The sequence below is a fragment of the Macaca nemestrina genome, chromosome 19, assembly GCF_043159975.1.
Source record: "Macaca nemestrina isolate mMacNem1 chromosome 19, mMacNem.hap1, whole genome shotgun sequence".
NCBI lineage: Eukaryota > Metazoa > Chordata > Mammalia > Primates > Cercopithecidae > Macaca > Macaca nemestrina.
Window position 1 is genome coordinate 29,048,157 of NC_092143.1, and position 12,344 is coordinate 29,060,500.

A 12,344-nucleotide genomic window follows, 5' to 3' on the forward strand; every position below is an offset into this window, starting at 1 on the left:
TCTGAGGATATATCCTTTTTCACCATAGCCCTCTATGGTCTTCCAAATATCACTTTGCCAATTCCACAAGAACTGTCTTAGCGAAAGGCTTCTTTAGAGCAAAGCTGTAACTCTGTGAGATGATTTCACAGAACACAAAGAAGTTTCTCAGAAACCTTCTTTCTCTTTGTTATCGGAGGATATTTCCTTTGGACCTAGAGTCTTCAAAGGGATCCGAAATATCTGTTCTCAGATTCCACAGAAATAAGGCTAGCAAAGAGACCCACGAAATACAGATGTAACTCTGTGAGATGAATTCACAGAACACTAAGCAGTTTCTCAGAAAGCTTCTTTCCAGATTTCATCTGAGGATATTTGCTTTTTCACCATAGCCCTCTATGCGCTTCCAAATATCACTTTGCCAATTCCAGTAGAACTGTCTTAGCGAAAGACTTCTTAAGGGGAAAGCTGCAACTCTGTGAGATGATTTCACAGAACACAAAGAAGTTTCTCAGAAAGCTTCTTTCTCTTTGTTATCGGAGGATATTTCCTTTGGCCCTATAGTCTTCAAAGGGATCCGAAATATCTGTTCTCAGATTCCACAGAAATAAGGCTAGCAAAGAGATCCACCAAATCCATATCTAACTCTGTGAGACGAAAACTAGAACACTAAGCAGTTTCTCAGAAAGCTTCTTTCCATATTTCATCTGAGGATATTTCCTTTTTCACCATAGCCCTCTATGGGCTTCCAAATATCACTTTGCCAATTCCACAAGAACTCTCTTAGCGAAAGGCTTCTTGAGGGGAAAGCTGTAACTCTGTGAGATGATTTCACAGAACACAAAAAAGTTTCTCCGAAAGCTCCTTTCTCTTTCTTATCAGAGGATATTTCCTTTGGCCCTATAGTCTTCTAAGGAATCCGAAATATCTGTTCTCAGATTCCACAGAAATAATGCCAGCAAAGAGATCCACCAAATACAGATGTAACTCTGTGAGATGAATTAACAGAACACTAAGCAGTTTCTCAGAAAGCTTCTTTCCAGATTTCATCTGTGGTTATTTCCTTTTTCACCATAGCCCTCTATGGCTTCCAAATATCACTTTGCCAATTTCACAAGAACTGTCTTAGCGAAAGGCTTCTGGAGGGGAAGGCTGTAACTCTGTGAGATGATTTCACAGAACACAAAGAAGTTTCTCAGAAACCTTCTTTCTCTTTGTTATCGGAGGATATTTCCTTTGGACCTATGATCTTCAAAGGGATCCGTAATATCTGTTCTCAGATTCCACAGAAATAAGGCTAGCAAAGACATCCACGAAATACAGATGTAACTCTGTGAGATGAATTAACAGGACACTAAGCTGTTTCTCAGAAAGCTTCTTTCCAGATTTCATCTGAGGTTATTTCCTTTTTTACCGTAGCCCTCTATGCGCTTCGAAATATCACTTTGCCAATTCCACAAGAACTGTCTCAGCGAAAGGCTTCTTGAGAGGAAAGCTGTAACTCCGTGAGATGATTTCACAGAACACAAAGAAGATTCTCAGAAAGCTTCTTTCTCTTTTTTATCCGAGGATATTTCCTTTGGCCCTATATTCTTCAAAGGGATCCGAAATATCTGTTCTCAGATTCCACAGAAATAAGGCTAGCAAAGAGATCCACCAAATCCACATGTAACTCTGTGAGATGAAATAAGAGAACACTAAGCAGTTTCTCAGAAAGCTTCTTTCCAGATTTCATCTGAGGATATTTCCTTTTTCACCATAGCCCTCTATGGGCTTCCAAATATCACTTTGCCAATTCCACAAGAACTGTCTTAGCGAAAGGCTTCTTGAGGGGAAAGCTATAACTCTGTGAGATGATTTCACAGAACACAAAAAAGTTTCTCAGAAAGCTTCTTTCTCTTTGTTATCGGAGGATATTTCCTTTGGACCTATAGTCTTCTAAGGGATCTGAAATATCTGTTCTCAGATTCCACAGAAATAATGCTAGCAAAGAGATCCACCAAATACAGATGTAACTCTGTGAGATGAATTAACAGAACACTAAGCAGTTTCTCAGAAAGCTTCTTTCCAGATTTCTTCTGTGGTTATTTCCTTTTTCACCATAGCCCTCTAGGGGTTCCAAATATCACTTTGCCAATTCCACAAGAACTGTCTTAGCGAAAGGCTTCTGGAGGGGAAGGCTGTAACTCTGTGAGATGATTTCACAGAACACAAAGAAGTTTCTCAGAAACCTTCTTTCTCTTTGTTATCGGAGGATATTTCCTTTGGACGTGTTATCTTCAAAGGGATCCGAAATATCTGTTCTCAGATTCCACAGAAATAAGGCTAGCAAAGAGATTCACGAAATACAGATGTAACTCTGTGAGATGAATTAACAGAACACTAAGCTGTTTCTCAGAAAGCTTCTTTCCAGATTTCATCTGAGGTTATTTCCTTTTTTACCGTAGCCCTCTATGCGCTTCGAAATATCAATTTGCCAATTAAACAAGAACTGTCTTAGCGAAAGGCTTCTTCAGGGGAAAGCTGTAACTCTGTGAGATGATTTCACAGAACACAAATAAGTTTCTCAGAAACCTTCTTTCTCTTTGTTATCGGAGGATATTTCCTTTGGCCCTAGAGTCTTCAAAGGGATCCGAAATATCTGTTCTCAGATTCCAAAGAAATAAGGCTAGCAAAGAGACCCACGAAATACAGAGGTAACTCTGTGAGATGAATTCACAGAACACTAACCAGTCTCTCAGAAAGCTTCTTTCCAGATTTCATCTGAGGATATTTCCTTTTTCACCATAGCCCTCTATGCGCTTCCAAATATCACTTTCCCAATTCCACTAGAACTGTCTTAGCGAAAGACTTCTTGAGGGGAAAGCTGTAACTCTGTGAGATGATTTCACAGAACACAAAGAAGTTTCTCAGAAAGCTTCTTTCTCTTTGTTATCGGAGGATATTTCCTTTGGCCCTATAGTCTTCAAAGGGATCCGAAATATCTGTTCTCAGATTCCACAGAAATAAGGCTAGCAAAGAGATCCACCAAATCCACATGTAACTCTGTGAGATGAAATAACAGAACACTAAGCAGTTTCTCAGAAAGCTTCTTTCCAGATTTCATCTGTGGTTATTTCCTTTTTCACTATAGCGTCTATGGCTTCCAAATATCACTTTGCCAATTCCACAAGAACTGTCTTAGCGAAAGGCTTCTGGAGCGGAAGGCTGTAACTCTGTGAGGTGATTTCACAGAACACAAAGAAGTTTCTCAGAAACCTTTTTTCTCTTTGTTATCGGAGGATATTTCCTTTGGACCTATGATCTTCAAAGGGATCCGAAATATCTGTTCTCAGATTCCACAGAAATAAGGCTAGCAAAGAGATCCACCAAATACAGATGTAACTCTGTGAGATGAATTAACAGAACACTAAGCAGTTTCTGAGAAAGCTTCTTTCCGGATTTCATATGAGGTTATTTCCTTTTTTACCATAGCCCTCTATGGGCTTCCAAATATCACTTAGCCAATCCCACAAGAACTGTCTTAGCGAAAGGCTTCTTGAGGGGAAAGCTGTAACTCTGTGAGATGATTTCACAGAACACAAAGAAGTTTCTCAGAAAGCTTCTTTCTCTTTTTTATCCGAGGATATTTCCTTTGGCCCTATATTCTTCAAAGGGATCCGAAATATCTGTTCTCAGATTCCACAGAAATAAGGCTAAAAAGAGATCCACGAAATACAGATGTAACTCTGTGAGATGAATTAACAGAACACTAAGCAGTTTCTCAGAAAGCTTCTTTAAAGATTTCATCTGAGGATATTTCCTTTTTCACCATAGCCCTCTATGGGCTTCCAAATATCACTTTGCCAATTCCACAAGAACTGTCTTAGCGAAAGGCTTCTTGAGGGGAAAGCTGTAACTCTGTGAGATGATTTCACAGAACACAAAGAAGTTTCTCAGAAAGCTTCTTTCTCTTTGTTATCGGAGGATATTTCCTTTGGACCTAGGGTCTTCAAAGGGATCCGAAATATCTGTTCTCAGATTCCACAGAAATAAGGCTGGCAAAGAGATCCACGAAATACAGATGTAAATCTGTGAGATGAATTAACAGAACACTAAGCAGTTTCTCAGAAAGCTTCTTTCCAGATTTCATCTGAGGATATTTCCTTTTTCACCATAGCCCTCTAAGGGCTTTCAAATAAAACTTTGCCTATTCCACTAGAACTGTCTTAGCGAAAGACTTCTTGAGGGGAAAGCTGCAACTCTGTGAGATGATTTCACAGAACACAAAGAAGTTTCTCAGAAAACATCTTTCTCTTTGTTATCGGAGGATATTTCCTTTGACTCTATAGTCTTCAAAGGGATCCGAAATATCTGTTCTCAGATTACACAGAAATAAGGCTAGCAAAGAGATCCACGAAATACAGATGTAACTCTGTGAGATGAATTAACATAACCCTAAGCAGTTTCTCAGAGAGCTTCTTTCCAGATTTCATCTGAGGTTATTTCCTTTTTCACCATAGACCTCTATCGGCTTCCAAATATCACTTTGCCAATTCCAAAAGAACTGTCTTAGCGAAAGGCTTCTTGAGAGGAAAGCTATAACTCTGTGAGATGATTTCAAAGAACACAAAGAAGTTTCTCAGAAACCTTCTTTCTCTTTGTTATCGGAGGATATTTCCTTTGGCCCTATAGTCTTCAAAGGGATCCGAAATATCTGTTCTCAGATTCCCCAGATATAATGCTAGCAAAGAGAAACACGAAATACAGTTGTAACTCAGTGAGATGAATTAAGAGAACACTAAGCAGTTTCTCAGAAAGCTTCTTTCCATATTTCATCTGAGGATATTTCCTTTTTCACCATAGCCCTCTATGCGCTTTCAAATATCACTTTGCCAATTCCACAAGAACTGTCTTAGCAAAAGGCTTCTTGAGAGGAAAGCTGTAACACAGTGAGATGACTTCACAGAACACAAATAAGTTTCTCAGAAAGCTTCTTTCTCTTTGTTATCGGAGTTTATTTCCTTTGGCCCTGTAATGTTCAAAGGGATCCGAAATATCTGTTCTCAGATTCCACAGAAATAAGGCGAGCAAAGAGATCCACGAAATACAGATGTAACTCTGTGAGATGAATTAACAGAACACTAAGCAGTTTCCCAGAAAGCTTCTTTCCAGATTTCATCTGAGGTTATTTCCTTTTTCACCATAGCCCTCTATGGGCTTCCAAATATCACTTTGCCAATTCCACAAGAACTTTCTTAGCGAAAGTCTTCTGGAGGGGAAGGCTGTAACTCTCTGAGATGATTTCACAGAACACAAAGAAGTTTCTCAGAATCCTTCTTTCTCTTTGTTATCGGAGGATATTTCCTTTGGACCTATAGTCTTCAAAGGGATCCGAAATATCTGTTCTCAGATTCCACAGAAATAAGGCTAGCAAAGAGATCCACGAAATACAGATGTAACTCTGTGAGATGAATTAACAGAACACTAAGCGGTTTCTCAGAAAGCTTCTTTACAGATTTCATCCGAGGATATTTCCTTTTTCACCATGGCCCTCTTTGGGCTTCCAAATATCACTTTGCCAATTCCACAAGAACTGTCTTAACGAAAGGCTTCCTGAGGGGAAAGCTGTAACTCTGTGAGATGATTTCACAGAACACAAAGAAGTTTCTCAGAAAGCTTCTTTCTCTTTATTATCAGAGGATATTTACTTTGGCCCTAGGGTCTTCAAAGTGATGCGTAATATCTGTTCTCAGATTCCACAGAAATAAGGCTAGCAAAGAGATCCACGAAATACAGATGTAACTCTGTGAGGCGAATTAACAGAACACCAAGCAGTTTCTCAGAAACCTTCTATCCGGGTTTCATCTGAGGATATTTCCTTTTTCACCATAGCACTCAATGCGCTTCCAAATATCACTTTGCCAATTCCACTAGAACTGTCTTAGCAAAGGCTTCTTTAGGGGAAAGCTGTAACTCTGTGACATGATTTCACAGAACACAAAGAAGTTTCTCAGAAAGCTTCTTTCTCTTTCTTATCGGAGGATATTTCCTTTGGCCCTATAGTTTTCAAAGGGATCCGAAATATATGTTCTCAGATTCCAGAGAAATAAGGCAAGCAAAGAGATCCACGAAATACAGATGTAACTCTGTGAGATGAATTCACAGAACACTAAGCAGTTTCTCAGAAAGCTTCTTTCCAGATTTCATCTGAGGATATTTCCTTTTTCACCATAGCCCTTTATGCGCTTCCAAATATCACTTTGCCAATTCCACTACAACTGTCTTAGCGAAAGACTTATTGAGGGGAAAGCTGTAACTCTGTGAGATGATTTCACACAACACAAATAAGTTTCTCAGAAAGCTTCTTTCTCTTTGTTATCGGAGGATATTTCCTTTGGCTCTATAGTCTTCAAAGGGTTCGGAAATATCTGTTCTCAGATTCCACAGAAATAATGCTAGCAAAGAGACCCACGTAATACAGATGTAACTCTGTGAGATGAATTAACAGAACACTAAGCAGTTTCTCAGAAAGTTTCTTTCCAGATTTCATCTGAGGATATTTCCTTTTTCACCATGCCCTCTATGGGCTTCCAAATATCTCTTTGCCAATTCCAAAAGAACTGTCTTAGCGAAAGGCTTCTTGAGAGGAAAGCTGTAACTCTGTGAGATGATTTCACAGAACACAAAGTAGTTTCTCAGAAAGCTTCTTTCTGTTTGTTATCGGAGGATATTTCCTTTGGCCCTATATTCTTCAAAGGGATCCGAAATATCTGTTCTCAGATTCCACAGAAATAAGGCTAGCAAAGAGATCCACCAAATCCAGATGTAACTCTGTGAGATGAAAAGTAGAACACTAAGCAGTTTCTCAGAAAGCTTCTTTGCATATTTCATCTGAGGATATTTCCTTTTTCACCATAGCCCTCTATGGGCTTCCAAATATCACTTTGCGAATTCCACAAGAACTGTCTTAGCGAAAGGCTTCTTGAGGGGAAAGCTGTAACTCTGTGAGATGATTTCACAGAACACAAAAAAGTTTCTCCAAAAGCTCCTTTCTCTTTCTTATAGGAGGATATTTCCTTGGGCCCTACAGTCTTCTAAGGAATCCGAAATATCTGTTCTCAGATTCCACAGAAATAATGCTAGCAAAGAGATCCAACAAATACAGATGTAACTCTGTGAGATGAATTATCTGAACACTAAGCAGTTTCTCAGAAAGCTTCTTTCCAGATTTCATCTGTGGTTATTTCCTTTTTCACCATAGCCCTTTATGGCTTCCAAATATCACTTTGCCAATTCCACAAGAACTGTCTTAGCGAAAGGCTTCTGGAGGGGAAGGCTGTAACTCTGTGAGATGATTTCACAGAACACAAAGAAGTTTCTCAGAAACCTTCTTTCTCTTTGTTATCGGAGGATATTTCCTTTGGACCTATGATCTTCAAAGGGATCCGTAATATCTGTTCTCAGATTCCACAGAAATAAGGCTAGCAAAGACATCCACGAAATACAGTTGTACCTCTGTGAGATGAATTAACAGGACACTAAGCTGTTTCTCAGAAAGCTTCTTTCCAGATTTCATCTGAGGTTATTTCCTTTTTTCCATAGCCCTCTATGCGCTTCGAAATATCACTTTGCCAATTCCACAAGAACTGTCTCAGCGAAAGGCTTCTTGAGAGGAAAGCTGTAACTCTGTGAGATGATTTCACAGAACACAAAGAAGATTCTCAGAAAGCTTTTTTCTCTTTTTTATCCGAGGATATTTCCTTTGGCCCTATATTCTTCAAAGGGATCCGAAATATCTGTTCTCAGATTCCACAGAAATAAGGCTAGCAAAGAGATCCACCAAATCCAGATGTAACTCTGTGAGATGAAATAAGAGAACACTAAGCAGTTTCTCAGAAAGCTTCTTTCCATATTTCATCTGAGGATATTTCCTTTTTCACCATAGCCCTCTATGGGCTTCCAAATATCACTTTGCGAATTCCACAAGAACTGTCTTAGCGAAAGGCTTCTTGAGGGGAAAGCTGTAACTCTGTGAGATGATTTCACAGAACACAAAAAAGTTTCTCCAAAAGCTCCTTTCTCTTTCTTATCGGAGGATATTTCCTTTGGCCCTACAGTCTTCTAAGGAATCCGAAATATCTGTTCTCAGATTCCACAGAAATAATGCTAGCAAAGAGATCCAACAAATACAGATGTAACTCTGTGAGATGAATTATCAGAACACTAAGCAGTTTCTCAGAAAGCTTCTTTCCAGATTTCATCTGTGGTTATTTCCTTTTTCACCATAGCCCTTTATGGCTTCCAAATATCACTTTGCCGATTCCACAAGAACTGTCTTAGCGAAAGGCTTCTGGAGGGGAAGGCTGTAACTCTGTGAGATGATTTCACAGAACACAAAGAAGTTTCTCATAAAGCTTCTTTCTCTTTGTTATCGGAGGGTATTTCCTTTGGACCTATGATCTTCAAAGGGATCCGTAATATCTGTTCTCAGATTCCACAGAAATAAGGCTAGCAAAGACATCCACGAAATACAGTTGTACATCTGTGAGATGAATTAACAGGACACTAAGCTGTTTCTCAGAAAGCTTCTTTCCAGTTTTCATCTGAGGTTATTTCCTTTTTTACCATAGCCCTCTATGCGCTTCGAAATATCACTTTGCCAATTCCACAAGAACTGTCTCAGCGAAAGGCTTCTTGAGAGGAAAGCTGTAACTCTGTGAGATGATTTCACAGAACACAAAGAAGATTCTCAGAAAGCTTTTTTCTCTTTTTTATCCGAGGATATTTCCTTTGGCCCTATATTCTTCAAAGGGATCCGAAATATCTGTTCTCAGATTCCACAGAAATAAGGCTAGCAAAGAGATCCACCAAATCCAGATGTAACTCTGTGAGATGAAATAAGAGAACACTAAGCAGTTTCTCAGAAAGCTTCTTTCCAGATTTCATCTGTGGATATTTCCTTTTTCACCATAGCCCTCTATGGGCTTCCAAATATCACTTTGCCAATTCCACAAGAACTGTCTTAGCGAAAGGCTTCTTGAGGGGAAAGCTATAAGTCTGTGAGATGATTTCACAGAACACAAAAAAGTTTCTCAGAAAGCTTCTTTCTCTTTGTTATCGGAGGATATTTCCTTTGGCCCTATAGTCTTCTAAGGGATCTGAAATATCTGTTCTCAGATTCCACAGAAATAATGCTAGCAAAGAGATCCACCAGATACAGATGTAACTCTCTGAGATGAATTAACAGAACACTAAGCAGTTTCTCAGAAAGCTTCTTTCCAGATTTCTTCTGTGGTTATTTCCTTTTTCACCATAGCCCTCTATGGGCTTCCAAATGTCACTTTGCCAATTCCACAAGAACTGTCTTAGCGAAAGGCTTCTTCAGGGGAAAGCTGTAACTCTGTGAGATGATTTCACAGAACACAAAGAAGTTTCTCAGAAACCTTCTTTCTCTTTGTTATCCGAGGATATTTCCTTTGGCCCTAGAGTCTTCAAAGGGATCCGAAATATCTGTTCTCAGATTCCAAAGAAATAAGGCTAGCAAAGAGACCCACGAAATACAGAGGTAACTCTGTGAGATGAATTCACAGAACACTAAGCAGTCTCTCAGAAAGCTTCTTTCCAGATTTCATCTGAGGATATTTCCTTTTTCACCATAGCCCTCTATGCGCTTCCAAATATCACTTTACCAATTCCACTAGAACTGTCTTAGCGAAAGACTTCTTGAGGGGAAAGCTGCAACTCTGTGAGATGATTTCACAGAACACAAAGAAGTTTCTCAGAAAGCTTCTTTCTCTTTGTTATCGGAGGATATTTCCTTTGGCCCTATAGTCTTCAAAGGGATCCGAAATATCTGTTCTCAGATTCCACAGAAATAAGGCTAGCAAAGAGATACACCAAATCCACATGTAACTCTGTGAGATGAAATAACAGAACACTAAGCAGTTTCTCAGAAAGCTTCTTTACAGATTTCATCTGAGGATATTTCCTTTTTCACCATAGCACTCTATGGGCTTCCAAATATAACTTTGCGAATTCCACAAAAACTGTCTTAGCGAAAGGCTTCTTGAGGGGAAAGCTGTAACTCTGTGAGATGATTTCACAGAACACAAAAAAGTTTCTCCGAAAGCTCCTTTGTCTTTCTTATCAGAGGATATTTCCTTTGGGCCTATAGTCTTCTAAGGGATCCGAAATATCTGTTCTCAGATTCCACAGAAATAATGCTAGCAAAGAGATCCACCAAATACAGATGTAACACTGTGAGATGAATTAACAGAACACTAAGCAGTTTCTCAGAAAGCTTCTTTCCAGATTTCATCTGTGGTTATTTCCTTTTTCACGATAGCCCTCTATGGCTTCCAAATATCACTTTGCCAATTCCACAAGAACTGTCTTAGCGAAAGGCTTCTGGAGCGGAAGGCTGTAACTCTGTGAGATGATTTCACAGAACACAAAGAAGTTTCTCAGAAACCTTTTTTCTCTTTGTTATCGGAGGATATTTCCTTTGGACCTATGATCTTCAAAGGGATCCGAAATATCTGTTCTCAGATTCAACAGAAATAAGGCTAGCAAAGAGATGCACCAAATACAGATGTAACTCTGTGAGATGAATTAACAGAACACTAAGCAGTTTCTCAGAAAGCTTCTTTCCGGATTTCATATGAGGTTATTTCCTTTTTTACCATAGCCCTCTATGGGCTTCCAAATATCACTTTGCCAATTCCACAAGAACTGTCTTAGCGAAAGGCTTCTTGAGGGGAAAGCTGTAACTCTGTGAGATGATTTCACAGAACACAAAGAAGTTTCTCAGAAAGCTTCTTTCTCTTTGTTATCGGAGGATATTTCCTTTGGACCTAGGGACTTCAAAGGGATCCGAAATATCTGTTCTCAGATTCCACAGAAATAAGGCTGGCAAAGAGATCCACGAAATACAGATGTAAATCTGTGAGATGAATTAACAGAACACTAAGCAGTTTCTCAGAAAGCTTCTTCCCAGATTTCATCTGAGGATATTTCCTTTTTCACCATAGCCCTCTAAGGGCTTTCAAATATCACTTTGCCTATTCCACTAGAACTGTCTTAGCGAAAGACTTCTTGAGGGGAAAGCTGCAACTCTGTGAGATGATTTCACAGAACACAAAGAAGTTTCTCAGAAAACATCTTTCTCTTTGTTATCGGAGGATATTTCCTTTGGCTCTATAGTCTTCAAAGGGATCCGAAATATCTGTTCTCAGATTACACAGAAATAAGGCTAGCAAAGAGATCCACGAAATACAGATGTAACTCTGTGAGATGAATTAACATAACCCTAAGCAGTTTCTCAGAGAGCTTCTTTCCAGATTTCATCTGAGGTTATTTCCTTTTTCACCATAGACCTCTATCGGCTTCCAAATATCACTTTGCCAATTCCAAAAGAACTGTCTTAGCGAAAGGCTTCTTGAGAGGAAAGCTGTAACTCTGTGAGATGATTTCACAGAACACAAAGAAGTTTCTCAGAAACCTTCTTTCTCTTTGTTATCGGAGGATATTTCCTTTGGCCCTATAGTCTTCAAAGGGATCCGAAATATCTGTTCTCAGTTTCCCCAGATATAATGCTAGCAAAGAGAAATACGAAATACAGTTGTAACTCTGTGAGATGAATTAAGAGAACACTAAGCAGTTTCTCAGAAAGCTTCTTTCCATATTTCATCTGAGGATATTTCCTTTTTCACCATAGCCCTCTATGCGCTTTCAAATATCACTTTGCCAATTCCACAAGAACTGTCTTAGCAAAAGGCTTCTTGAGAGGAAAGCTGTAACACAGTGAGATGACTTCACAGAACACAAATAAGATTCTCAGAAAGCTTCTTTCTCTTTGTTATCGGAGTTTATTTCCTTTGGCCCTGTAATGTTCAAAGGGATCCGAAATATCTGTTCTCAGATTCCACAGAAATAAGGCTAGCAAAGAGATCCACGAAATACAGATGTAACGCTGTGAGATGAATTAACAGAACACTAAGCAGTTTCCCAGAAAGCTTCTTTCCAGATTTCATCTGAGGTTATTTCCTTTTTCACCATAGCCCTCTATGGGCTTCCAAATATCACTTTGCCAATTCCACAAGAACTTTCTTAGCGAAAGTCTTCTGGAGGGGAAGGCTGTAACTCTCTGAGATGATTTCACAGAACACAAAGAAGTTTCTCAGAATCCTTCTTTCTCTTTGTTATCGGAGGATATTTACTTTGGACCTATAGTCTTCAAAGGGATCCGAAATATCTGTTCTCAGATTCCACAGAAATAAGGCTAGCAAAGAGATCCACGAAATACAGATGTAACTCTGTGAGATGAATTAACAGAACACTAAGCAGTTTCTCAGAAAGCTTCTTTACAGATTTCATCCGAGGAT